The sequence below is a fragment of the Sminthopsis crassicaudata genome, chromosome 3, assembly GCF_048593235.1.
Source record: "Sminthopsis crassicaudata isolate SCR6 chromosome 3, ASM4859323v1, whole genome shotgun sequence".
Classification (NCBI taxonomy): Eukaryota; Metazoa; Chordata; class Mammalia; order Dasyuromorphia; family Dasyuridae; genus Sminthopsis; species Sminthopsis crassicaudata.
In genome coordinates this window covers 165,626,024-165,653,309 of record NC_133619.1, presented here as the reverse complement: position 1 = coordinate 165,653,309, position 27,286 = coordinate 165,626,024, and the positions used below count along the sequence as shown (strand labels likewise).

Here is a 27,286-nt window from a genome sequence, read left to right as displayed (position 1 = left end):
GAACAATAGACTTTCCCTACCCATCTGCCTAGACTTTCAACCAAGAAAAGGTTTCTTCCTTTTCTTTCTTTATTTCTTTGCTTCCTTATCTGCTTGGTTGTTTAGATATTCCTACTGCGATTTAGCATTCCAAATTTTGCTCTTCCTCCTTTTGTACTTGGAAGTTTTTTCTGTCTCTTTTATTTTCCTCAGGCTTTTTCTCCTATTCTTCTAACAGCCTCCCCTTCCCAATTAGGTGCTGGAAGATCAGCCACCAAAGGGAAAAAAATGACCTGTCCTCTTTATGGTAAGAAGGATTAACAAAACAGACAAGAGTTTCTCAGTTTAAATAATCACACTTTATTCACCATTTCAACAGGAATACAAAGATAGAGAGTGTCACTGGCAGTGTTACACTAACTTTTCACAAAGGGTCATCCTTAGCATTTGGGACCTGTGACACACCTCTCCAGTGGACTCTTGGGGCAAATGATGAGTGAACCAGCGGTGCTTCTTTCTTTGGGACAGCAAGGAGAGAAATAAGAGCGAAGAGTCCCTTCCAAATCTATGTTTGGGTTACTGTAGATAAGGGAACTGTGTGTGACATCATAAAATGCTATTTGTTGCTTTTCACAATGAAGAAAAATGCCCACTTTGTGCAGAGGCCAGACCAATTGAAATTTCTTGTCTGGAGTATAGAGGAAGAAACCATTTCCAGATGTGAATGCTGTGGTGGTTATTACATAATGTGATGAGAAAGAGAGTTTCCCTTTTCTCCCTATTGAATCTTTACAGATGCCCAGTGCCCACTCTGTCTTGTCTCCCACCTCTACTTCCCAGTAGTGTTTGCCTGAGGTGAATTTCTGGGCTCCCAAAACCCCGAGAACAGAATCAAATCTCTCTTTGTTGTCAGGCAGGTCTTGACAGATGCTTCCATACTGGACACTCTTCAAATCTTCTGACAGGATGAGATGAGGATGGGCTGATTCAGGATCAAGAGTTATATCCCTGTGGAAACTCATGAGAAATTCTGCCATGCCTGTAATGGGGCAGAAAGGCCAGCTAATGAAAGGAAACATTGGCCTTTGGAGTGCAAGTTCTTCCTTTTTTTTCAAAGTGCCTGGCACAGCCTGGATCATTTCCAAGGGCATCATGTCCAAATTCTCCTCCACTTCTATCATTATTTGTGGCAGCTTTTGTTTTCCTTGGAACAACTTGATCTCATACTCTTCTAGTTGGAGCAGGTTGCTTCTGGATACCTTAACCAATTCTTTTTGGTATTCATAACTTTCATTCCTTAAGAATAGTTGAATTTTCCAAAATTCAGAAAAAGCTGACTCTTTCAAAAGGTAGGAACGCTCTTTGAATTGTGCCTCTCTTCTTCTCAATGTGCCCAGTGAAATTTGAAGTTTCTCTTCTTTGGTGTGTAAGATACTCCACATCTCCTGGAGTGTGTTCTTGCACTTGTCAGCTGCTGTCTCCAGGGGAAGGACTTGGTGGTGCTTGTGCTCTGGGGCTGATAAGCAGGAATCACAGAGGGCTCTCTGGTCTTCCTCACAGAAGAACATTGCTCGTTCTCTATGTTGATCACAGGTGCTGAGGCCCAGTTCTTTCTGCAGCAGGTAAGGTTGGAGCATCTTGGCCAGTGCTGCACTGAGTCTGCAGGTTCCTGCTCAGCAGCAAGTCAGCCTGTCTGATGAATGACTCCCCTGCACTCTGTACAGGTGGAGGCTTCAGTGACTCCCTCACTGCCCTGGAGAAGACACTCTCTGCACTCTCAGTCACCCAGTCAATGAGGAAGTTCAGGCAGATGCAAGCAAGTGAGACCTAGCTGCAGGTTTTTAATGATACCCTTGCATGTATGTTCCTAAAGCTCTGATTCCTTCCTTTTCAGGTAGGGAGAGAGTTAGCTCCAGCCCCTGTGCTCTGGCAGCAAAAGACCTTGGCACTGCGCTGTGTGAGCCTTTAATATCTCTTCCTCTGCTTGACTCTTCTCTTAACACCACCCCCAACAAGGTGAGAACTCTTGTCTTTTGAGAGGATTTCCACTCTCTGCTTGAGAGGGGAGTTCTCACCTTCCTTCTAATCCCACCCTTAGGAGTCAGCAACTCTTGAGAAGAAAACTCCTTCCCTCCCTCCTTGAACTTGGAGACATCTGCTTATTGGGTCACTTAGTAATAACATTCTCATTTGCAAGCCTCAAGACATCACCTCTCTTATGTGCTAAGATGGAAACATGGCAACGAAAAATCTGCCCCCAACCACAAGACGTACATACTCCCCCATACCACCCTTCCTCCCCCACCCCAAACAAAATATTTTTTTCAGAAATTGCTTCCCACCCATGGCTTTCATGAAGAAAACAAGTATCAACCTTTGCTATCCCTCCCCCTTAGTTTCTTCTTTTGGTCTCTTTTCATAATTTTGATTCAATCACTGGATTTTTACATTTTTAAAATATTATTTTAGAAGGACCTTATTTCTGATTCCTTTCTTCTTAGATATTTTCCCAGAAAGAAGTTAACCTTCTTTTTTTTTTGTTCTGCCACAAAACATTTCAGAATGGAGGTTGCTGTTACATTTTTTTTAATTGTTTGCCCCTTTAAGGTCCTTTCATCTACTCCTCAAAAGGTGAGAACTCCTACTTCCCAAAGTTCTTCCACTCTTTCCACTGTGGTTTGCCAATTCGAACCTCTAATGACTGTACAATCTGTTCCTGTAGCTACCAACCCTTCCAATTGTATGACATTTGATAGTAAGTATAGAATGGTCAGTCAAGAATATTCCTGGATTCTATTGTTGGGAGTCAAAGTTTGGGCAAATATCAGCATATCAGTAAACCTGATGCTACTACTTCTCCTAGTTGATAACTCACATATTGTCTACCTGTATTAGTGACTGGATAGTGTCTACATATTCCCAGTTTCTTATATCAGTGTATGTATGGAAAAAGTTATGTAAAGCACTCTCAGGAGGTGAAATGGCTGGGGACAGATTTCACCTCTCCAGAGTATATCTCAGTAGTCCCAGCTGCATACGAATCTATTTTCCCCAATTGTAATCCCTTTTTCCCTTTAGGTTTTTTCTTAACTGATTCATCATATCTGAGTACTGAACTTCTTAAGATTCTCTGGCTGTTACATTAGCTACCATCATGCTCCAAGTGTTTTTTTTCCCTGGGGCTCAGCAGTTGGTCTCCACTTCCCATTTCCATGAATCAATTTACATTCTAATGCCCAATGGAAGTTTCTGTTGTATTTTGGACATTGGAGTTTTGGATCTTGTTCTCCCACCTTGTCTTCTCATTCTATCTCTATGCCAACACTGAACGTTCTGATGCCCTACTTTGCCAAATTGAAAGTATTGACGAATCTCTTTGGAAGTCCTTTGCTAAAAGGGACCTAGTCTTCCCATGTTTTGCATCATAACTTGAGTATAAAAGGTATTTGTGTCCACTGTGGCACAGCATGTCATGATCTCATATGATCCTTGTGTAGTCCTAGTATGATTCTTCTACAAACTTCATTACCATTTTCTTTACAAGTTGTCTTATCATAATTTCTGTTGCTGCATTTTCACCAATAGTTTGTAGGCAGCTGTCTGCAGACATCCCACAAAATCAGACCTTGAGCTGTTTTCATGAAGGCTTCCCCTCTCTTGTCTTCCTGGGAGGATGCCCCATACTTTGATAGCAGGAGCAGCAATTTGCTCATATGCTGCTCTAGAGTAATTAATTTGTGCTAAATTGTCTGCATAATGACCTACACCTGTTACTTGGTCACACAGAGTCTTTTTGCTAGCACTGAGGTAGGACTCTGTTTTGCCCATATTTGGTTCTGGGTCATAGTCCTGGATAGCAGTCCCAGAGTGAGGAAGAGCATTTAGCACACTAGAGTTTGCAGCCATAGTTCCAGGACAGAAAAGAGTGTCTGTGGTCATTCACAGACAAGAACACATATCAAAAGAGGAGTAAACACACCTCTGCTAAGATCCTACTACCTTGGAAGAAAAGTTGCTGATTCCCAGAAAGATCTCTGAAAACAGCTGCACAAAAGCCTAAAGTTCAGGACAGTGCATTTTCTACCCTGGAAACAGAGCCCAACTTTAACAAAGAATGAAAAGTTAAATAATAATTTGGGAAAATAAGGAAACAACAAGAAAAAATATTTTCACCATAAAAAGCACAGTAGTGACAAGGAAAAATCAAAATGGAAACTCAGAAGAAAATAACAAAGTCAAAGCTCCTACATCAAAAGCCTTCAAGAAAAATAGGTATTGGTTTCAGCTTACGGAAAAAGTCAAAAAAGATTTTCAAAATCAAGTCAGAGAAGTAGAATAAAAATTGGGAAGGCAAATGATACAAGAAAATCATGAAAAACAAGTCAGTAGCTTGTTAAACACACATACACATGCACACATACACAAGCAATACTGAGAAAAATAACACCTTAAAAAACAAAGTAAAGCAAATACTAAAAAAAAAAAAAAAAAAAAAAAAAAAAAAAAAAAAAAAAAAAAAAGAAAGGAAAAGGAAAAAAAAATACAAAAAGCCAGTGAGGAGAAGAGAATGCCTTAAAAAACAAAATTGGCTATTAAGGGAAAAAATTGCTTAAAACAAATAATTCCTTTAAAAGTTGAATTTGACAAATGGAAAAGGGAATATAAAAACTCACTGAAAAAAATAATTTCTTACAAATTAGAATTGAGTAAATGGAAATTAATGACTTTAGGAGAAATCAAGGAAAAACAAAACAAAAACAAAACATTGGGAAAAAAGAAGATAATGTGAAATTTCTCCTTTAAAGCAGAGCTGCGCTGCAAAATAGATCCAGAAGATTTCATGTAAATGTTATCGGACTACTGAAAGCTATGATTAAAAAAAGAGCCTCAAGATGATCTTTCAAGAAATTCAAGGAAAACTGCCCTGATATTCTGGAGCTAGAGGGTAAATAGAAATTGACAGAATTCACTAATCACCTCCAGAAAGGGATCCCAAAATGGACCCTACTCTCTCCCCACACCTACAGCCCTCTCCCACTGTCCCCTCCCCCCTCCTGGGAGTAGGGGAGAATATTATAATCAAATTTCAGAATTCTTAGGTCAAAAAGTTTCGACATTAAAGGATTAGAGGCCTTGGAATATAAAATACTAAAGGGCAAAAGATTTAGGGTTGCAACCAAGAATCATCTACCCAGCAAAATTGGGCTATTCAGGAAGAAATGGGCATTCAATGAAATAAAGACTTTTCAAGCATTCTTAATGAACAGACCAGAGCTTAATAGAGAACTAAACTTTCAAATACAAGACTCCAATGTGGCATGAAAAGGGAAATAAAAGGAAATCATGAGAAACTTAATAAGGTTAAATTGTTGCACTATAATAGAAAATACTTTGTATTATATCAAAAAGGAATAACTTGTCATCATTATGAATCTAAAATGTAAATAGTTTTGTTACATGAGCTAATCTTGGGAGCTAAATTTCTTGGCATTTTCCCATAAAGAATTAAATGAGATTTAATAAACAAGAATATGCCCAGTTCGTGATAATACTTAATAAAATATTTTCAAGCAATCCCTTGATGTGACATATAAGCATTGATATTAATTGCTTAGAGGAAGGAAGACAAAAGTACTATAAAATCGGATTTTTTGGAATACCAATGTGATATCTGAATCACCTAATAAAACATTGATTCAATCAAACTTCCCCTGCTTTGTATATTCCTTCAGAAAGGTTTGTTTCCATTTGCCCCTACAACTGTGTTCCTAAGTATTACTATGTGTTTAATGTTGGATATGTGCTGCTGGAAAGAAAGGAGCAGAGTGGTGGGGAGGGGAAAGGGAAAAGGAGAGAGAAACATGTGAATGATAGACACACCTATAGATTTCCCTAGGAATAATGTGAAGGGTTCTGAAGTAGAGGCAGAATGTTGTTACTTAGTCCAAGTTACTTTTAATCCAAGAAAGCAGGAATGTAAAGGATGATGGTATAGAACGGAAATGCATCACTAGAGGATCATTTTTGAAGGGAAAATATTGAGACCTGAGCAGCAATGATTGGGAGGGATAGAAGAAATGGAGGTTGTGATGAGGACAAAATACATAGCTTTAGGAGTAGTAAGAAGCAGAAAATGCAGGACAAGCGATTGATGAGAAAGGAATTTAAGAGTTCACAACCAGACTGGTGCATCATCACAGAGAATAGGACAAACGTCACAGATGATCATTCCAGCAGATGACTAAAGCTAGTATATCATAAGAGTTATATCGATTGAAAGACTGAGAAGACAGGATGTTTGAGGGGCAGTGATATATTTTTTGAAGTTTCCATGTTAGTAGGAAAGAGGTTGAATTGTTGAAAAAGGAGACCGTCAACCAGATGGTGAACTTGAGAAAGTAAAAGCTAACCCAAAAGTCAATATATAATACATAATACATAACAAGAGTCTAAAATGAGATGATAGAAATGTATGTCATTAAGTTCAAAGGAAGAGAAGTTGTTAAGTAATAATGGCAAAAAAAGATTGGAACTTGGCAATAGAACATTGGAAGTACACTCAATCCTCCTTCTGGGCCACTTTTTAATAGACAAGAAAGAAACCCACAAATGATAAAGAAAGGTACAGAATGAAACATTTATTTGGAGATTTGCCCAAGGCATTTTTTTGTTGTTGTTTGTTTGTTTGTCTTGTTAAGCTTATTTGTCTCCAGAGAAAATTATTAGGAGAACTGATAGTGATAGTGATGGAAAAAAAGCAAGAAAGGAACATCAGTGAAAATATACAGATAGGCAGAGGGAAGCTTTGAAGGGAAACTAGAGGAGAAGTTTTAGTGTATAATTTAATACATACTTTAAAACTATATCTAATAGAAGTTCACTGGTTCATATATATAATCCCCTTTTATTTTCTTTGGACATTAAAATACTCAAATTTGTTGTTTGTTATGATCATAAACTGTAAAGGGCTAGAATTGAGCAGATGCACTAAAGGAAAGGTAAACTAGCACTTAAGGCTAATTACCATTTGGACAATTCTCTATTAACATATGCTTGGAGGATGACCTTACTCAATTCTTTGCTGGCTGGATCTCTGGATGTGGACAAAGAAGGGGAAGAGAGATCAGAGGGTGGAGTAGGACAAGCAGGATCATTCTTTGGTGGTGGAGAGAGAGAGAAAGGAGATGTGGAGATTCCTATATCTAATCCCCTGACAGCAATTCCAAAACACAAAGAATAAAAACTTTTGCTTATCCTGACTCCAGCTGATTCTAAGATATCCAGAGTACATTGGCATTGTTTAATAGTATACTAAAGTGCATTGGTATACTATAGTAATATATTATAGTTTACTGCTGCCAGGTTGGTTTTGGTCTGATAAATGCATGCATCCTCGGGGCCCCCCACCCCCGGGAGTAAAGGGGACAGGATCAGTGCTCACTGAAATGTAGTGCTCATTGGGCTCTAGAATTATCACAGTTATCCAAGTAGTAGGGAGCGAGAGACCAAAGGAACCATAACTGATTTAATGAGCCACTGGCAGTTTCACTATACAACTTTATGTACTTAGACATGCATGGCTTAATCTTTGAGACAAGCATATGCTACTGGCAGGATCAACCTATATATTATACTGAAGACTAATGTATTGCAATCATTCACAAGACCTTTATGTCTGTAGTGTCTTATATCACCTTCTTCAATTGAAGATCCTGGAGTTCCTATGGTCCTCAAGCTGAACTTGTTTCTCACTCAGAACAATAGTCTTTCCATTCCCACTTCCCTAGGACAAGAGAAATTTTCACCCTTTTCCTTATTCATTCATTTTTTTGACTGCTTTTTGTTTTTAGCTGAGTTGCTTATTTGTTTTTCTTACATAAGATAATTTAACATTTGAGATTTTGATCTTCTTCCTAAAATATTTGGAAATTTTTGATTCCTATTTTCCTTTTTTCCATTCCTTTCCTCCTCTTTTTCTCTCTGCTTTTCCTTCTACTTGAGGTGCTACAAGATTAGCCAACGAGGAAAAACAAATAACCTGTGATTTTTTTTCAGTAGAAGTAAAAGAAGGCAGATTTTATTTCATTTGGTTTTACAAATGACACATCACTTTATTGACCATTTAAACAGGAATTCAAAGAAATAGAATGTCACTGTCAGTATCATATTTACTCATTTGTCAGAGAGGATCATCCATAGCAATTAGCATCTGGGACAGCCCTCTACTGTGGACTCTTGGGGCAAATGATGAGTGAACCAGTGGTACTTTCGTCATAGTGAAGGCAAGGAGAGAAATAAGGGCAAAGAGGTCCTTCACAATCTATGTCTGAGTTACTGTAGATAAGGGATCTGTCAATGACATCATAAAATGCTATATAGCTCATTTCACAATCCAGAAAAATGCCCAATTTTTGCAAAGGTAAGCTGCATTGACAGCCTTTTTCTGAATTCCAGAGGAAGAATTCATTTCCAGATATGAAGCCCACGAGGGTATTTATATCCTCAGATGAGGGGGAGATCAGCCCCGTTCTCTTGACTGAATCTTTACAGATGCCCAATTCCCACTCTGTCTTATCTCCCACCTCCACTTCCCAATAGTGTTTTCCTGAGGTGAATGTCTGGGTTCCCAAAACCACAAGAGAAGAGTCAAATCTCCCTCTGTTGTCAGGCAGGTCCTGAAAAGTGCTTGCATACTGGACCCTCTTCAAATCTTGAGACAGGATGAGATGAGGATGGGCTGATTGAGGATCAAAAGTTATATCCCTGTGGAAACTCATGAGCATTTCTCTCATGCCTGTGACAGGGCAGGTAGGCCAGGAAATGTAAGAAAGCTCAGGTTTGTTAAGTAGGAGCTCTTCCTTGTTTTTGAAAGTGCCTGGCATATCCTGGATCATTGCCAAAGGCATCTTATCCAAATTCTCTTCTACTTGGAACAGCATTTCTTGTAGATGCTGGATTTGTTGGGACTGCCCGCGCTCCTTCTCCTCCAGGCAGACCACATTACCTCTGGATTGCTCCTCCAGTCTTTCCAGGCGTTGACATTCTTCATCCCATAAAAACTGGTGAATTTTTTCATATTCAGAAATAGCTGAATCTTTCAAAGTGTAGGTATTCTCTGTGAATTGTACTTCTCTTCTTCTTATTGTGTCCAGTGCAGTTTGAAATTTCTCTACTTTGGTGTGTAAGATCCTCCACATCTCCAGAAGCGTGTTCTTGCATTTGTCAGCTGCTGTCTCAGAGGGAAGGACTTGGTGGTCCTTGTGCTCTGGGGCTGATAAGCAGGAATCACAGAGGGCTCTCTGGTCTTCCTCACAGAAGAACATCACTCGTTCTCCATGTTGATCACAGGTGCTGAGGCCCAGCTCTTTCTGCAGCAGGTGAGGTTGGAGCATCTTGGCCAATCAACATTCAACACTGAGTCTGCAGATTCCTGCTCAGCAGCAAGACAACCTGTCTGATGAATGACACCCCTGCACTCTGTAAAGATTGGGATTTCAGTGACTCCTTCACTGCCCTGGAGAAGACACTCTCTGCACTCTCAGTCACCCAGTCAGTGAAGTAGTTCAGGCACATGAAAGCAAGTGAGACCTAGCTGGAGGCTTTCAATGAAACTCTTGCTTGTAGTTTCCTAAGCTTCTGGTTCCTTCCTTTTCAGGTAGGGAGAGAGCTAGCTCCAGCCCTTGTGCTCTGACAGCAAAAGATCTTGGCACTGAGCTGTGTGATTCTTTTTATGTCTATCCCTGCTTAGCCCTTCTCTTAACTCCACCCTTAAAAAGGTGAGAACTCTTGCCTTTTGAGAGGACTTCTACTCTCTGATTTAGGGCTGAGTTCTCATCTTCCTTTTAATCCCACCCTTCAGAGTCAGCATCTCTTGAGAAGAAAACTGCTTCCCTCCCTCTTAGTACTTAGAAAGATCTCCTTATTGGGTCACTTCACTTAGTAGTAATGTTCTCATTTGCAAACCTCAAGACATCATCTTTTTGATGTGCTGATATAGAAACATGGCAAGGAAAGACCCCCTATCCACACCCCCCACCCTCAACCCGCCCTCACCCCAAACAAAATATTTTTTTCAAAAATTGCTTCCCAGCCACGGCTCCCATGAAAAAAACAAGTATCAACCTTTGCTATCTCTCCCCCTTATTTTCCCCTTTTTGTCTCATTTCATAATTATGATTCAATCATCAGATTAAGATATCTTTATATTTATAAAAGATGTTTTGGAAGGACCTTGTTTCTGATTCCTTTCTTTTTAGATATTCAACTGAGAAAAAAGATTGCTTTCTCCTTTTGCTTCTTGCCACAAAGGGAGTTTCTATTATTATTATTTTTTTTATTTTTTGCCCCATGAAGGTTCTTTTATTTACTGCTCAGAAGGTGAGGACTCCCACTTTGCAAAGTGCTGCAACTCTCTTCACTGGGGCTGTGTTGTCACCATTGCTCCCCTTTTAAAAATACTCCAATGAAATTACAGATACACAATGCTGTTCACACCTATGCACTTAAGACCACAGTAATTTTGCTCTTCAAATTTTCAAAACATTGCAACTTGAGTTTAATTGGCTTGAAAAATGGGACTTTAACCTAGACATATGGTGATAGTATACTCATGTTCTAGCTTGTGTTCCATAATGGGATAGCTCTGAGAAGAGGCACAAAAAGTTCTACAAGAAAAGGGTAGAAAAAGAGCATGACCAAATGAAAGTATGTTTGGCAAAATGTTTTGCTTCATTTTCCTACTCAATTGAGGACTAATTTATTGCAATTCTTCACAACACCTTTCTACCTGTACCTCTCTTATATTTTCTTATTTCTTGCAAAAGCTTTGAGTCTGCTATGATCCTCCAGTAGATCTCTCTCACTCAGAGCAATAGACTTTCCCTACCCATGTGCCTAGACCTTCAACCAAGAGAAGTTTTCTCCCTTTTCTTTATTCATTTCTTTGCTTCATTAACTGCTTGGTTGTTTAGATATTCCTACTGCAATTTAGCATTCCAAATTTTGTTCTTCCTCCTTTTGTACTTGGAAGATTTTTCCTTCTCTTTAATTTTTCTCAGATTTTTTTCTCCCATTCTTCCAACAGCCTCCTCTTCCAAATTAGATGCTGGAAGATCAGCCACCAAAGGAAAAAAAAAAAAACATGACTTCTCCTTTTTATGGTGAGAAGGATTAACAATGTAGCCAGAGTTTTCTTGGTTTAAATAAAAGGCTCTCAGATTCATAGTCCTCCTGAAAAGTTAGCACTCTTAATTCTAAATTCATACTGCTGAAGAACAGAGCAAGAAGCAAGCCCCAGATTCTGGGTGCTCAGAATAACGCCAATCCCTTTGCCACAAATGGGTATGCACTTACAATGTTTATATGCTTAATTTACTATTTTATTGTTCAGTCATTTTAATGAGGGAAAAGAAAGGGGGAACCCCGTTTGTGGGCGCATAGATAGTCAGATAATCCCATGAGGCCCAGTGTCCCCTGTAAATGAATTTACAGGCCTGAAAACCTGATTGATAAAAAAGGTTTATTGTAGGAATCTGGAAGTAAAGTTCAGTTAGAAAGATGCCAGGGCCAGAGGTGGCCACTGGGCGGGCAGGAACCCTTACATGGTCAGAATGATACCATGTGTTGGAGGGAAGGGCTCCTGCCAAGAAAGACCTCTGCTTGGCTCTTTGATACCTAAAAGATTGTTGGTGGTACCCCCAAGTCCTTGGCAGGCTTTTCATTTAGCTCAGATCCAGTGGGAGCTAGGGGAAGCTGAGCAGATGGTGGGGTTAGGCCTGGATATTCAAAAGGGTGCTTTTGACCAGGATTTGTGAATCAAGGTCAGCCATGGGGGTTGGGCAGTCAGAGAGGAATCTTAAAGGGACCTCAACCCCCATCAATTTCAAGTCATGTCTGACTCTTCATGATCCCATTTAGCATTTTCTTGACAAAGGTACTGGAGTGGTTTTCCATTTCCTTCTCCAACTCATTTTACAGATGACAAATCTAGCATTAGAAGTATACCATAGTACACCAGTAATAAAGCACACTATTGGTGTCCTATCTTACATATAGGATATTATGTAGTCGATAATGTAATCTATATGCAGATTATATACTATCTATATCATATATGTATGTACATATTTATTACATGTATTGTCTAATATATTAGAGTACATTGGCATGATTTAATAGTATATTATAGTGTATTGGTGTACTATAGTAATATATTATAGTTTACTGCCACACTACAATAAACTACTATACTACACCACTTTTTTACTATATCAATTGTATACTACAGTATACTGATATGTTGCAATATACTGGTTTATCCAAAGTATATATACTGTAGTATACTGGTATGCTGTAGCATAGTGGTCTACTACAGTATTCTACCAGTACTGGATAGGGGGTTCACAGATGGCTCCTGAGGACTTAAGAAACTTCAAGATTTATGGCAAGGGAGGAGGACAGTGTGGAAGAGGGGAAAGAACATTACAGTAATGGGGTCTGAGAAACTAGCTTCAACTCTAATCTCTGACACTACCTCTAGACCTTAATTTCCTTAAACTCCATTTTCTTAGTCTATAAAGCAAAAGGGTTGTACTCAGTTATCCCTGAAGTCCTCCCCTGAACCAGATCAATCTCATCTCTACTAGTGAAGTTGAGGCTAAGAGCAAGTAGAGAAAGTGTCTTTGGATCTTGGAATTGAAAGAATTCTTTTGCATTACCAAAGGATTCATAATCACCAAAAGGCCTGCCTGGAGACTTTTTAGAAAGAATTTCCTTTCCTTCCACCCCTAATCCATTTAAGGGTTTGTTTCCTAGTTCATAGGGTGGCCAAGAATATGCAAATTTATGGGATGTAGTTAAGATTCAATGGCAATTAAAGCTCACAAATTAAATAAACAGCTCCAAACTGTTACTGCTAATTGAAGTGAAAGTAGAATTCAAAATTTTAAAAATTACTTACACTCTTTTTAGAGTCATATCTAATAATGGGAGAAAAAAGCATACTTTTACTCTGTAATACTTTTAAGGTTTTGCTCATCTTGATAATGGAAAAAAAAATTTTTCTCTCTCTCCTCTTCTCTCCTTTCTCTCTTTTTTCTCTCTCCTGGCTCTTCTCTCTTGCTTTCATACACACACACACACACACACACACACACACACACACACACACACACACAATACCCACACCCACACCCACATACAGACACACATGCACACCTATCACATTAATAACTTCAGCTGTTTGGTCCTTATGATGAGAATTAGGTAAGGAGTATCTAAATGAAATTAGGTTTCATAGAGGTCTAGTGGTAGCTCCGGGGTACAGGGAGTCAAATAGAGCTCCTCTGCAACCCCTTTGGATTCAGCTCAAGGATATAGAGTTAAATGAGGTCTAGTAGCGGCCCAGGAATCCTCTGTAAAGGAATTTATAGACATGAAAACCTAGATTGATAAAAGAGGTTCATTGTGGGGTCTGGAAGTAAGGTTGAAAGGTAGAAAGGCACCAGGGCCAGGGCTGGCACCGGTGGGCAGAAACCCTTGACATGGCCGGCATAAGGATGCCATGTTTGGGTCTTCTGCCAAGAGTGAACTCCAATTCTGCCCCTTTTATAATTTGGGGCTTTTGGTAAATTGAAGGGGCTCCTGGGTGGAGTCCCAGATTGGCCTCTGACTTGGGGTTCAGCCAAGGTTAGAATTTGAATAGAATTCAATGGGTTTTTTAGATAAGAGACTGTTTGTGCTTGGGGTGAGAATTGGGAATCCTGAGCAGGTAATTAGAATGGGGGCTGGGACAGCCCAAGTTGGCTCAGATCCAATGGGGGCTGGGAGAGCCCACATATGGACCCTTGGAATTCATGGGGGTTGGGAATCAGAAAGGAATCTTAACCACATCACTTCCAGTCTTTTAGACTTCAGGTGACCCCATTTGGAGTTTTCTTAGCAAAATTCCTAAAGTAGTTTGCCATTTCCTTCTTCTGTTCAGTCTATGGTTAAGGAAGCTCAGGCAACAGGGTTCAGTGCTTTGCCCAGCAGCACCTACCTAGTAAGTGTCTTAGCCTAGATTTAAGCATGTCTTACTACAAACCTAGCACTCTATTGTACCTCTGAGATGATCTTCACCTAAATAATGTCTTAACATGATATCAAAAAAAGGAAACTAGCATGTTATGACATCATAATCATCATTGCAACCAGTAATCAAAGCAACATAAATGAAAATTTGGAGAAAAGTCACTTATGTAACTCTGAGAAAGCTACTTAGTTTCCATTTTCTTTGTGAAAAGAAGGGATTAGATTAGGCTCTATTTCAACTATAAAACTTATGTTCCTTTGACCTTTTCAGAAATCTAACAAAAGGGGGGGGGGGAAATGAAATGTTTCCATGGTTTTGTAACAAGAATATAGTGAGGAGGCAGAGCCAAGAATATAGTGGAGAAGGCACACTCTCTTTCTGCTCCTCTCTTTTGCCCTTACTACCAATCTTTGAATATAGCCTCAAAAATAGTGCTTGACTGGTGAAGTTCATGAAAATTAAAGGTGCAAATACTTACCAGCTGAAGATAATCTGGAAGACCACTAGAACAGGTTTGTCTGAGGGGCAGACAGGGAAATAGGAAAGTTTGGCATCCTGAGAGGACCAGGGACTAGGGTAGCCTCTGTGACTAGAAGAACAGTGGAAATGCCCCTGCCATAGGCTGACTGCTTTACCTTGATTGTAAAGCAGGGGACCAGCACAGATGTAGGTTGGAGCCGGAGGTACAGGGTACTCTTAAAAAACGACAGAACTGTAGGCCCCCCCCTCCCAGTTTGGAAGTGACTCACCATAGACCAGTGCAACTGTGCAGCCACATGCTGACCCACTGTCAGGGTAGCAGCAAATCTACACTGCAGGGGGGTGCAGCCTGGGACAGCCTCTAATCTGCACAGTGTGGTGTTCAGCCTGGGGCAACAGAACCTCCACAGTAAGACTGTGCTTCTGCACCAGAGAAACTTCAAGTCCCAGCAGGGCTATTCAGTTGGTCAGCTATAAATACCCACAGCCCCACAGCAGCTTCAGATTGGGATAGTGACACTTTCACTGCTTGCACTCTTGCCTCAAGACAGTCTTAACCCACACAGTGGCATTCTTAGCAGGGCATCCCCCACCTACCAGGCTGTGCAGACCTGAGATATTTCCATTGGGGAACTATTTCCCAGAACACTCCCATACCTGGCCACTCCTTGTAACTGGTTGACAGGCCGGCCATCCACCTCGAGGCCCTGAAAGCAGACCGTACAGGCTTTAAAAAATGAGTAAAAAAATTAAAAGGACAATTGATAGCTTCTATATAGAAAGAGAGCAGGTTTACAACCCAAAGGAGACTAATAGAAAACAGTCACCAGACAATTGTTGGTACCCAACACAAAAGGCTCTCCTAGAAGAGACTATTAAAAATCTTAAAAGGGATCTAGAAGAAAAACAGGGAAAGGAAAGAGAAGCTATGCAAGAGAATAACAACTTCCTGAAAGGTGAACTGGAAAAGGTAAAAAAATTACAGAAAGTGCAGGGAAATAGAATTTGTGAATTGGAAAAGATAAAGAACTCCCAGGAAACTAGAATTTCTTTTCTTTTCTTTTTTTTTTTTTTATTAATTTTATAATTATAAATTTTGACAGTATATATGCATGAGTAATTTTTTTTATAACATTATCCCTTGTATTCATTTTTCCAAAATTTCCCCTCCCTCCCTCCCCTAGATGACAGGCAATCCTGTACATTTTACCTGTGTTACAGTATAACCTAGACACAATATATGTGTGTAAATCCAATTTTCTTGTTGCATGTTAAGTATTGGATTCCCAAGGTATAAGTAACCTGGATAAAGAGACAGTAGTGCTAACAGTTTACATTCAATCAGAAAAGTAGGATTTGTGAATTACAAAAAAAGAAAATAACTCACTAAAAAAAAAATTAGTGAAATGGCAAAAATTCCACAGAGCAAAATAACTCATTTAAAAACTCAATTGGAAATATACAAAAAAGAAGTTAAAAAAAAGTATTGAAGAAAATTACCCATTAACAATCAGAACTGAACAAATAGAAGTGAGTGATTCCCTGAGACATCAAGAATCTGTCAAGCAAAAAAAAAAAAAAAAAAAAAAAAAAAAAAAAAAAAAAAAAGAGATTAAAGGAATTAGAGTAGGTAAGGAGGAAAGCAAACTATTACTCTTTGCAGATGATATGATGGTATACTTAGAGAATCCCAGATATTCTAATAAAAAGCTATTAGAAATAATCCACAAATTTAACAAAGTTGCAGGATACAAAATAAATACTCAGGGCAGCTAGGTGGTACAGTGGATAGAGCACCAGCCTAGAATTCAGGAGGACCTGAGTTCAAATGTCTTCTCAGACATTTAACACTTCCTAGTTGTGTGACCCTGGGCAAGTCACTTAACCCCAGCCTCAGGGACAAATAAATAAGTAAATAAATATGTACAAATCCTCACCATTTTTATACATCACCAACAAAATCCAACAGCAAGAGATAAAAAAGAGAAATTTCATTCAAAATAACTGTCGATAGTATAAAATATTTGGGGATCTATCTACCAAAGGAAAGTCAGGAAGTACATGAGCAAAATTACAGAACATTTGCCACAAAAATAAAGTCAGATTTAAATAATTGGAAAGACATTAAGTGCTCTTGGTTAGGCCCACCAAATATAATAAAGATGGCAATACTCCCTAAACTAATCTATTTATTCAGTGCTATCAGACTTCCAAGAAACTATTTTAATGACCTAGAGAAAATAACAACAAAATTCATATGGAAGGACAAAAGGTTGATAATTTCAAAACAATTAATGAAAAAAACAAAAAACAAAAAACAAAAAAAGGTGGCCTAGCTGTATCTGATCTAAAACTATATTACAAAGCAGCAGTCACTAAAATCATTTGGTATTGGCTATGAAATAAACTAGTTGATCAGTGGAATAGTTAGGTTCACAGGACAAAATAAGGAACAACTGTAGCAATCTAGTGTTTGACAAACCCAAAGATTCCAACTTTTGGGATAAGAATTCATTATTTGAGAAAAACTGCTGAGAAAACTGGAAATTAGTATAGCAGAAAAAAGGCATCGACCCACATTTAACAACCCATACCAAGATAAGATCAAAATGATTTAGGCATAAAGAACAAGATCATAAATAAATCGGAGGAACACAGTATAGTTTACCTCTCAGACTTGTGGATGAGGAAGGAATTTGATACCAAGGGAGAATTAGAAATCATTATTGATCACAAAATAGAAAATTTTGATTACATCAAATTAAAAAGCTTTTGTACAAACAAAATTAATGCAAGCAAGATTAAAAGGGAAGTAACACACTGGAAAAATATTTTTACAGTTAAAGGTTCTGAGAAAGGCCTTCTTTCCAAAATATATAAGAACTGTTGCTAATTTGTAAGAAATCAAGCCATTCTCCAATTGATAAATGGACAAAGGATATAAACAGACAATTTTCCACTCATATGAAAGAGTGTTCCAAATCACTATTGATCAGTGAAATGCAAATTAAGGCAACTCTGAGATACCACTACACACCTGTCAGATTGGCTAAGATGACAGGAAAAAAATAATGATGAATGTTGGAAGGACTGTGGGAAATCTGGGACACTAATATATTGTTGTTGGAATTGTGAAAGAATCCAACAATTCTGAAGATCAATCTTGAATGATGCCCAAAAAGTTATCAAATTGTGCATACCCTTTGATCCAGCAGTGCTAATTGGGCTTATATCCCAAAGAAATACTAAAGAAGGGAAAGGGACCTGTATGTGCCAAAGTGTTTGTGGCAGCCCTTTTTGTAGTGGCTAGAAACTTGAAAATGGATGGATGCCCATCAATTGGAGAATGGTTGGGTAAATTATGGTATATGAATGCTATGGAATATTATTGATCTATAAGAAATGACCAGCAGTATGAATACAGAAAGGCTTGGAGAGACTTACAGGAACTGATGCTGAGTGAAATGAGCAGAACCAGGAGATCATTATACACTTCAACAACGATACTGTATGAGGATGTATTCTGAAGGGAATGGATATCTTCAACAAAGAGAAGATCGAATTCAGCTCCAATTAATGGACAGAGTCAGCCTACACCCAGAGAAGGAATACTGGGAAATGAGAATAAACTGTTTGGAATTTTGTTTTTCTTCCCAGGTTATTTTTACCTTCTGATTCCAATTCTTCCCTTGCAACAAGAAATTCGATTCTACAAATATATATTGTATCTAGGGTACACTATAACACATTTGTCATGTATGAGACTGCCTGTCATCTAGGGGAGGGGGGGAGGGAAGGAGGGAAAATTTGGAATCAATGTGAGTGCAAGGGATAGTGTTGTAAAAAATTACCTATGCATATGTACTGTCAAAAAAAAGTTATAATTATAAAATTAAAAAAAACGAAGAATATAGTGAATTATTTATCCATGATATTGTTTTAATGTGGATGAATTTGTCTCTAGTCAACATATCTAGGAAAGAGCAGCATGCAAAGGTACACATAATATTACTTTTTTCAGGCATACATTTTTAAATGTCCTGTTAGCTGTCCCTTTGATGGTAAGTAGTTCATTGCAGTTGAATAATGTCCCATTGCTCTAATTAATTTCATGCAATTGAGTAGGAAGCAATGTTGTTCAGGGAGTAAAATATCGAGGGTGGTTTTCTGGGGTGGAGAGGAATAGAAGATTTTTTTTTTCTGGGTTTTCAGTAAGCTTTCCAGTTGCCAGATGTAAATCTTTAAAATGTTTATCTGGAAAGTAGAGGTAATAGAACTCCTCCCTCATTCCTTGTTGGCTGCATTGGGTTAATGAAACAGTAGAATTTCTAATTCTCCCTTTGGAGCAAAAGGACCAGTTCTTTGTTCCAAAGAAAGAATTTGTTCCTTAAGCAACAAGCCCAGGGTGTGCTCCGTGGCTATTCAAATATTCTTTAGAAACTTTGGAGACCAATATTTATGTAGTTTTTAAAAGAAAAATTCATTTGCTCTTAGAATACTAACAATAGTTCCAGAAAAAAGAAAACATATCATCAGTCAAATCCTCTAGAGTAATTCCCTTAAGGAAGATTTTTCCATTCTGTACAAACATAACGAAATACATAACAAAGACAACCACAGAATCACATGGAAGCTTACATGCACATTACATGCAGAGTTTTAAATAAAAAACCAACAAGAAAGCAAAACAACAACAACAAAAAAGTATATGGAAGATCCCAAAGGGAGCCTAGTTCTACTAATGCAGGAACCAATGTGAGATCATACACAAGTATGAATGAAATATGCCCTCTCAGATCTTTCAAAGCAGGATTTATTCACCAGAGAAGCCCCCAGAAGCAACAAATACAAAACCCCCAGGGAAAATTAGAAGAGGACTTGAGAAATTGCCCCTTTGATAAAGAAGGAAAATACCGTTTGGAGAGAAGATTGAATGGAAGTAGGAAAGACTCCTGATAGCTGGAAATAGATCCAAGGCATACTGTCTTTTCCTTTTGCTTACATAATTTTTCAGTGATCAGTTCCCATCTTTGCATTCATTGGAAGCTGCTCTACGGCTCCAGTATTAATAAACAATACAACTGACCGATTTAAACAAAGCTTTGCACAGTGTCCAAAGCAATATTCTAGTTACCATTCACATTCCCCAGAAGAGGACTGCACTACTTAACATTTCAGAATAATTCCTTCCTCAGGGAGAGAAGAGAAAGATAAGGAAGAGAAAGACAAGCAAAATCAAGTTGTTAATGAAGAATGGGAAAGGATGTTAGAAAGCTGAGAATAAACCCATGCCCCTCTCAATCTGTTTCACCAGTTGGATAAAGAATTCTTTTAAGACTTGAAACAAGTGAATAATCATACAGATTATGGAATTCTAGCAATAGAACAATGACTTCCCTTTTAAGCAGGGGTCTTCAACTTGAAGCCAATGAATTTTTAAAATTAGTAATTGCATGTTAATATAATTGATTTTCTTTGTACATTTATGTCTTTTGTTTCTTGCATTTAAAAATATCACTCTGATAAAGAGTATATAGATTTTACTTGAATAGCAAAGGGCACCAAAGATGCTTTAAACATTTTATTAGATTCTCAATTTCTTGGAGTGGGGATGAAGGTTCTAAAAGAAAAGAGGACTTTTAGCTACTGACAGTTGTTATGCCACAGTTCTCTTTTATTGTCCTGATTCAGTTTCCCTAATTATCTTGACCCAATTCTGCCTCAGTTTCCCTAACTGTTCTGCTTCAGTTTATAATTGGCTGCTCAGTCCTGAGAAACCATCCCTCCCTCTTTATCAGAATATTTGATAAAAATAAAAGATCTTGTGTTTTAAAATATCAGAATGCCTCTCCCCATCCTAAGCTATTAGAATGAGGGAAATTGTCTTATCAAGATGCTTCTCCCCATCTCCGAGATGCCCCACAATCTCCAGTGGTCCATAGCACCTTGTCAGAATTCTGGTCCTGCTCTCAGCACCCTGATTCCACCCCTATCTCAATCTACCCCCTGAGTCTGAGCCACATGTATGTATGTGATTGAGAACTCACATTGTTCTCTGGATTCTTGGGTATGATAGTCTCATTAAGCCCTGGGACCAAACCATGGATACATTTTGTCCTAGTAAATCTCTCCCATTTTTCTTTTAATAACATTATCCCTTATATTAATTTTTCAAAATTTTCCCTTCCCTCCTTCTACTCCCTCCCCTAGATGACAGGAAATCCCATACATTTTACATGTGTTACAGTATAACCTAAATACAATAAATGTGTGTAAATCCAATTTTCTTGTTTCATATTATGTATTAGATTCTGAAAGTATAAGTAACCTGGGTAGATAGACTGTGGTGCTAACAATTTACATTAACTTCCCAGTGTTCCTTCTCTGGGTGTAGTTGTCTCTGTCCATCATTGATCAACTGGAAGTGAGTTGTGTCTTCTTTATGTTGAAGATATCCACTTCCATCAGAATACATCTTCATACAGCATTGTTGTTGAAGTGTACAGTGATCTTCTGGTTCTGTTCATTTCACTCAGCATCAGTTCATGTAAGTCTCTCCAAGGCTCTCTGTATTCCTCCTGCTGGTCATTTCTTACAGAGCAATAATATTCCATAACCTTCATATACCATAATTTACCCAACCATTCTCCAATTGATGGGCATCCATTCGTCTTCCAGTTTCTAGCTACAACAAAATGAGCTGCCACAAACATTTTGGCACATACAGGTCCCTTTCTGCTCTTTAGTATTTCTTTGGGATATAAGCCCATATTAGCACTGCTAGATCAAAGGGTTTGCACAGTTTAATAACTTTTTGGGCATAGTTCCAAATTGCTCTTCATATTGGCCAGATTCTTTCACAACACCATCATCAATGTATCAGTGTCCCAGTTTTCCCACATGCCCTCCAACATTCATCATTATTTGTTCCTGTCCTCTTAGCCAACCTGACAGGTGTGTAGTGGTATCTCAGAGTTGTCTTAATTTGCATTTCTCTGATCAGTAGTGATTTGGAACACTCTTTCATTTGAGTGGATATACTTTCAATTTCATCATCTGAGAATTGACTCTTCATATCCTTTGATCATATATCAATTGGAGAATGGTTTGTGTTCTTAAAAATTAGGGTCAGTCCTCTATATATTTTGGAAATGAGACCTTTATCAGAACCTTTAAATGAAAAATATTTTCCCAATTTGTTACTTCCCTTCTAATCTTGTTTGCATTAGTATTGTTTGTACAGAAACTTTTTAGTTTGATGCAATCAAAATCTTCTATTTTGTGATCAATAATGATCTCTAGTTCTTCTCTGGTCATAAATTTCTTCCTCCTCCACAGGTCTGAGAGGTAGACTATTCTTTGTTCCTCTAATCTATTTATGGTCTCATTCTTTATGCCTATATCATGGACGCATTTTGACCTTATCTTGGTATATTGTGTTAAGTGTGGATCCATATCTAATTTCTGCCAAACTAATTTCTAGTTTTCTCAACAGTTTTTTTTAAATAATGAATTTTTATCCCAAATGTTGGTCTCTTTGGGTTTGTCAAACACTAAATTGCTATAGATGTACCCTTTTTTGTCCCTTGTACCTAATCTGTTCCACTGATCAACTCGTCTATTTCTTAGCCAATACCAAATGGTTTTGGTGCCTGCCGCTATATAGTATAGCTTTAGATCAGGTACACCTAGACCACCTTTATCTGACTTTTTTTCATTAGTTCCTTGAAATACTCGACCTTTTATTCTTCCGTATGAATTTTGTTGTTATTTTTACTAGGTCATTAAAATAGTTTCTTGGGAGTCTGATTGGTATAGCAGTAAATAAATAGATTAGTTTGGGGAGTATTGTCATCTTTATTATATTCGCTCAGCCGATCCAAGAGCACTGAATGTCTTTCCAATTATTTAAATCTGACTTTATTTTTGTATCAAATGTTCTGTAATTTTGCTCATATACTTCCTGACTTTTCTTTGGTGGATGGATTCCCAAATATTTTATACTCTCGACATTTGTTTGGAATGGAATTTCTCTTTGTATCTCTTGCGGTTGCATTTTCTTGGTGATATATAAAAATGCTGAGGATTTATGTGGATTTATTTTGTATCTAGCAACTTTGCTAAAGTTGTGAATTATTTCTAATAACTGTTTATTAGAATCTCTGGGGTTTTCTAAGTATACCATCATATCATCTGCAAAGAGTGACATTACCTACTCTTATTCCCTTAATCTCTTTCTTGACTCTTATTGCCGAGGCTAGCATTTCTAATACAATATTGAAAAGTAATGGTGACAGTTGGCAACCTTGTTTCACTCCTGATCTTACTTGGAAAGGTTCCAGTTTATCTCCATTACATATTATGCTTACTAATGGTCTTAAATATATGCTTCTGATTATTATAAGGAATAGTCCATTTATTCCTATACTCTCAAGCGTTTTTAGTAGGAATGGATGTTGGATTTTATCCAATGCTTTTTCTGCATCTATTGAGATTAATTTTATTAATTGATTATTAATATGGTTAGTTATACTAAGAGTTTTCCTAATATTAAACCAGCCCTGCATTCCTGCTATAAATCCTACTTGATCATAGTGTTGTATCCTGGGGATGATTTTCTAAAGTCTCTTTGCTAATATCTTATTGAAGGTTTTAGCATCAATATTCATTAAGAAAATTGGTCTATAGTTTTCTTTCTCAGTTTTTGATCTATTTTGTTTAGGTATCAGTACCCTGTCTGTGTCATAAAAGGAGTTTGGTAGGATTCCTTCATCCCCTATTTTTTCAAATACTTTATATAACACTGGGGCTAATTGTTCTTTAAATGCTTGGTAGAATTCACATGTAAATCCATCTGGTCCTGGGGATTTTTTCCTGGGGAGTTAATTAATAGCTTGTTCTATTTCTTTATCTGAAATGGGACTATTTAAGCAATTTGTCTCCTCCTCTGTTAATCTAGGAAGCCTATATTTTTGGAGGAAGTCATCCATTTCACTTAAGTTATCAAATTTATTGGCATAAAGTTGGGCCAAGTAACTCATTATTTCTCTAATTTCCTCTTCATTGGTGGAAAGATTCCCCCTTTTCATTTGTAAGACTAACAATTTGATTTTCCTCTTTCTTTTTTCTGATCAGATTTACCAAAGGTTTATCTATTTTATTGGCTTTTTCATAAAACCAACTCTTGGTTTTATTTATTAATTCAATAGTTTTTTTTTTTTTTTTTTTTTTTTTTTACTTTCAATATTGTTGATTTCTCCTTTTAATTTTTGTATTTCAAGTTTAATTTTTGGTTGGGGGTTTTTAATTTGGTCTTTTTCTAGCTTTTTAAGTTGCAGGCCCAATTTATTAATCTTCTCTTTCTCTATTTTGTTCAAATAAGCCTCTAAAGATATAAAATTTCCCCTTATTGCCACTTTTGTTGCATCCCACAGATTTTGGTATGATGTCTCATCATTATCATCATCTTGGATGAAATTATTAATTGTTTCTATAACTTGCTGTTTCACCCAGTCATTCTTTAAGATGATATTATTCAGTTTCCAATTACTTTTTGGTCTATTTACCCCTAACTTCTTATTGAATGTAGTTGTTATTTCATTGTGATCTGAGACGAAGACATTTATTATTTCTGCCTAACTTCATTTAATTTTGAGATCTTTATGTCCTAATATAAGGTCAATTTTTGTATAGGTTCCATGAACTGCTGAGAAGAAATTATATTCCTTTCTATCACCATTCAGTTTTCTCCAAATGTCTATCATATATAGTTTTTTGTCTAGTTCTATTTACCTTTTTAATTTCTTTCTTATTTTTTTGTGGTTTGATTTCTCTAAATCTGAGGGTGCAAGGTTGAGATCTCCCATTATCTTTTAATGTGGAGGCAGCCAGATCTTGAGTGACCCTTTTGTGGCACCTTGATATTTGAATTATTTTTTCTAGCTGCTTGCAATATTTTTTCCTTTGTTTGGTAGTTCTGCAGCTTAGCCACAATGTTCTTTAGAGTTCTATTTTTAGGATCTTTTTCAGAAGGTGTTCAATGAATTTTTTCAACGACTATTTTCCCTTCTGTTTTTATTATCTCTGGACAGTTCTCTTTGATGATTTCCTGTAAGATAGAATCTAGGCTCTTTTTTTGATCATAGTTTTCGGGAAGTCCAATGATCCTCAGATTATCTCTCCTAGATCTATTTTCCAGGTCTATAGATTTTCCCAGTAAGTATTTGACATTATTCTCCAGCTTTTCTTTTTTTTCTTTTTTTTTTTTTTGTTTTGTTTTGTTTGACTGATTCAATGAATCATTCACTTGCATTTATTCCATCCTGATTTTTAATGAGTTATTTTCTTCATTCACATTTTTAGTTCTTTTTATGTATACTCAATTGTATTTTTAAATGAATTATTTTGCTCTTTTGATTTTTTTCCATTTCCCTAATTTTTTTAGAGTTATTTTCTTTTTCCAATTCAGAAATCCTACTTTCATGAGACTTTTTATCTTTTCCAATTCAGAAATCCTACTTTCTTGAGAATTTTTTATCTTTTCCAATTCAGAAATCCTACTTTCCTGTGATTTTTTAACCTTTTCTAATTCAAAAGTTTTGTTTCCCTGCATCTCCTGTGAATTCTTTATTTTTTCCAACTCAAATTTCAGGACGTTGTTCTTCTCTATCATAACTTCTCTTTCCTCTCCTCATTTTCTTCAAACTCTCTTAACTTTTTAATAGTCTCTTCTAGGAGAGAGTTATATGATGTAAGGCAGGTAGCATTCCCCTTTAGGCTGTTATCTGGAGACTGTCTGCTGTTAGCCTCCTTGGAGTTGAATAACCACTTTTTTCTCTGTATAGAAGGTATCAATCATTCTCTTCAGCTTCTTAGTACTCATTGTTAAAAATCTGTTGGGGTATGCCCTTGGAGTAAGAAGTTTATTTATTTATTTATTTACCAGCTTCCTCCCAGACTGGATGGATGCAGTGGGTCCTGTGCCTGAACTAAGAGAGAGCTCTGGGAGAGAGTTCCCCTGCCCCCTCCCCGGAAATGGCTTGGAGGTATTTAGCACCACTGTGCTGTGAGGAGTGCCCAGTGAAGGACCCTGCTGTGTGGCCTAGCAACTGCCCTGAGGTTTAAGACTGAACAGTAAAAGCGCCACAAAGCCCAGTCAATGTGTCCCGTGGGTCGTTGATGTTAGCAGCTGATGTGAAAACCCCCTGTGCTCAAACTAGAAGTATCTGCCTGGAAACAGCAGTCCCTATTTCAAAGGTTCAGCTTCTCTGGGAATTCCCAGGCTGCTAGAGTTCCTCTGCCTCAGGCTGTATCCCTGCTGTTAAGGCTTTTAACTACCCCAAAAAGAAGCCCCAGGCAGCAGAAGGGGGCTTCACAGCAGTGCAGATATCTATTAGGTCACTTCTGGATAGGGGTGGATTAAGGATCTGGCTTTATATTTTAAAGTGGCTTGATTTCTCTTCTGAACTGCAGTTTTATAAGCAAAGAAGAGCTATCAGCCTGTGCCAGATTCTTCTATCTCAGTGGGTTCTTTGATCCCAGAGTTCTCCCAGCCTGAAAAGGTGCAGTGTGTTTGCACCTAACCTTGTCTGTGCTGGCCTAACAGACCTTTTTCTTTTGAAACTCCAGATTCTCTTCAGCTGGTAAGTTGTGCTTCTAATCCATGTGGTTTTTATCAGTCCAATATTGTTTTTGAGGCTGATTTAAGTAATTGGTAATGAGGGAAGAAGGGAGCTTACAAATTCACGAGTATCTTCTCCACCATCTTGCCTCTGCCTCCAATATCTCCCATTTCAATAAAATATTAAATAATCTCTAATCTCTATCTTACCTCAGTTTCTCTGGCATTACATGTGTTCTGCATGCTAAATATACATTCCCTATCTATTACTGACAGTTATTTGGAAGACATACATAGTGTTCTGAATCAAGACCTATGACTTTTTCCACAATCATTAGATTTATGAAGATTTTTCCTCTTTGTTCATTCTCCCTTTCACCATACTCTCAGGCTTAAAATTGGCCTCCCTACTTTGGTCTGTACTTTTTATTGTCAATTCTTTCAAGAAAAAGGGGGGATGTGGTCCTCATAGTTTAAGGCAATTAAGGACTAGCTTTCACCAGCTTTGAAGAAAGCTTTTTATAGTCCCAGAATGTAAAGGAGAGAACTTCTTGAGCATTTCTGATAACTTTACAAAAGGAAACCAGAACCTACCTTAATAATACCCACATTCTCTTCTATCCCATTAAATTCATAAAAAAAAAAAAAAACAACAAAAAGGATTATAAAACTATGGGTCTAAAAGCATAAACATTTTCACAGTCCTCATGCTTTTAGTGGCATTGACTTTCTGCACCCATCTTTCTAAAACTTTATCTCAAAGAACCATTTTCTCTTTCCTTGACCCATACTAATCCATTTAATTGTCCATTCAGTAACTTATTAGGTGTTATTTTTGAGTTTATTTTTTTATTTATGCTTTCATCTAATTCTTCACCCAGCAGTACTTGTAAATTTTTTTCTCCCTTTTCTTCTACCTTTAGCTCTTCTTACTCAATCCTTTTCTGTCTTCTATTCCAGCAGGTCTCCAAGTTAGGTACTTAAAAATAAGCTGCCATTAGAAACAACAACAATGAAAAACGAACAAACAAACCCCCAAATCTTTATTTTTATACCAAGTATAAACAAGAGAGACTTTATTCTCATTGGTTTTGATAATCATGCATCATGTTATTGACCATGTCAAAATAAATTCA

The 27,286-nt window shown here is 37.5% G+C and overlaps 1 pseudogene; it reads right to left on the bottom strand.

Moving 5' to 3' along the window:
• Positions 1-8,201: 8,201 nt before the first annotated feature.
• LOC141561953 (putative E3 ubiquitin-protein ligase TRIML1 pseudogene) lies at positions 8,202-9,371 on the bottom strand (annotated as a pseudogene).
• Positions 9,372-27,286: the final 17,915 nt, after the last annotated feature.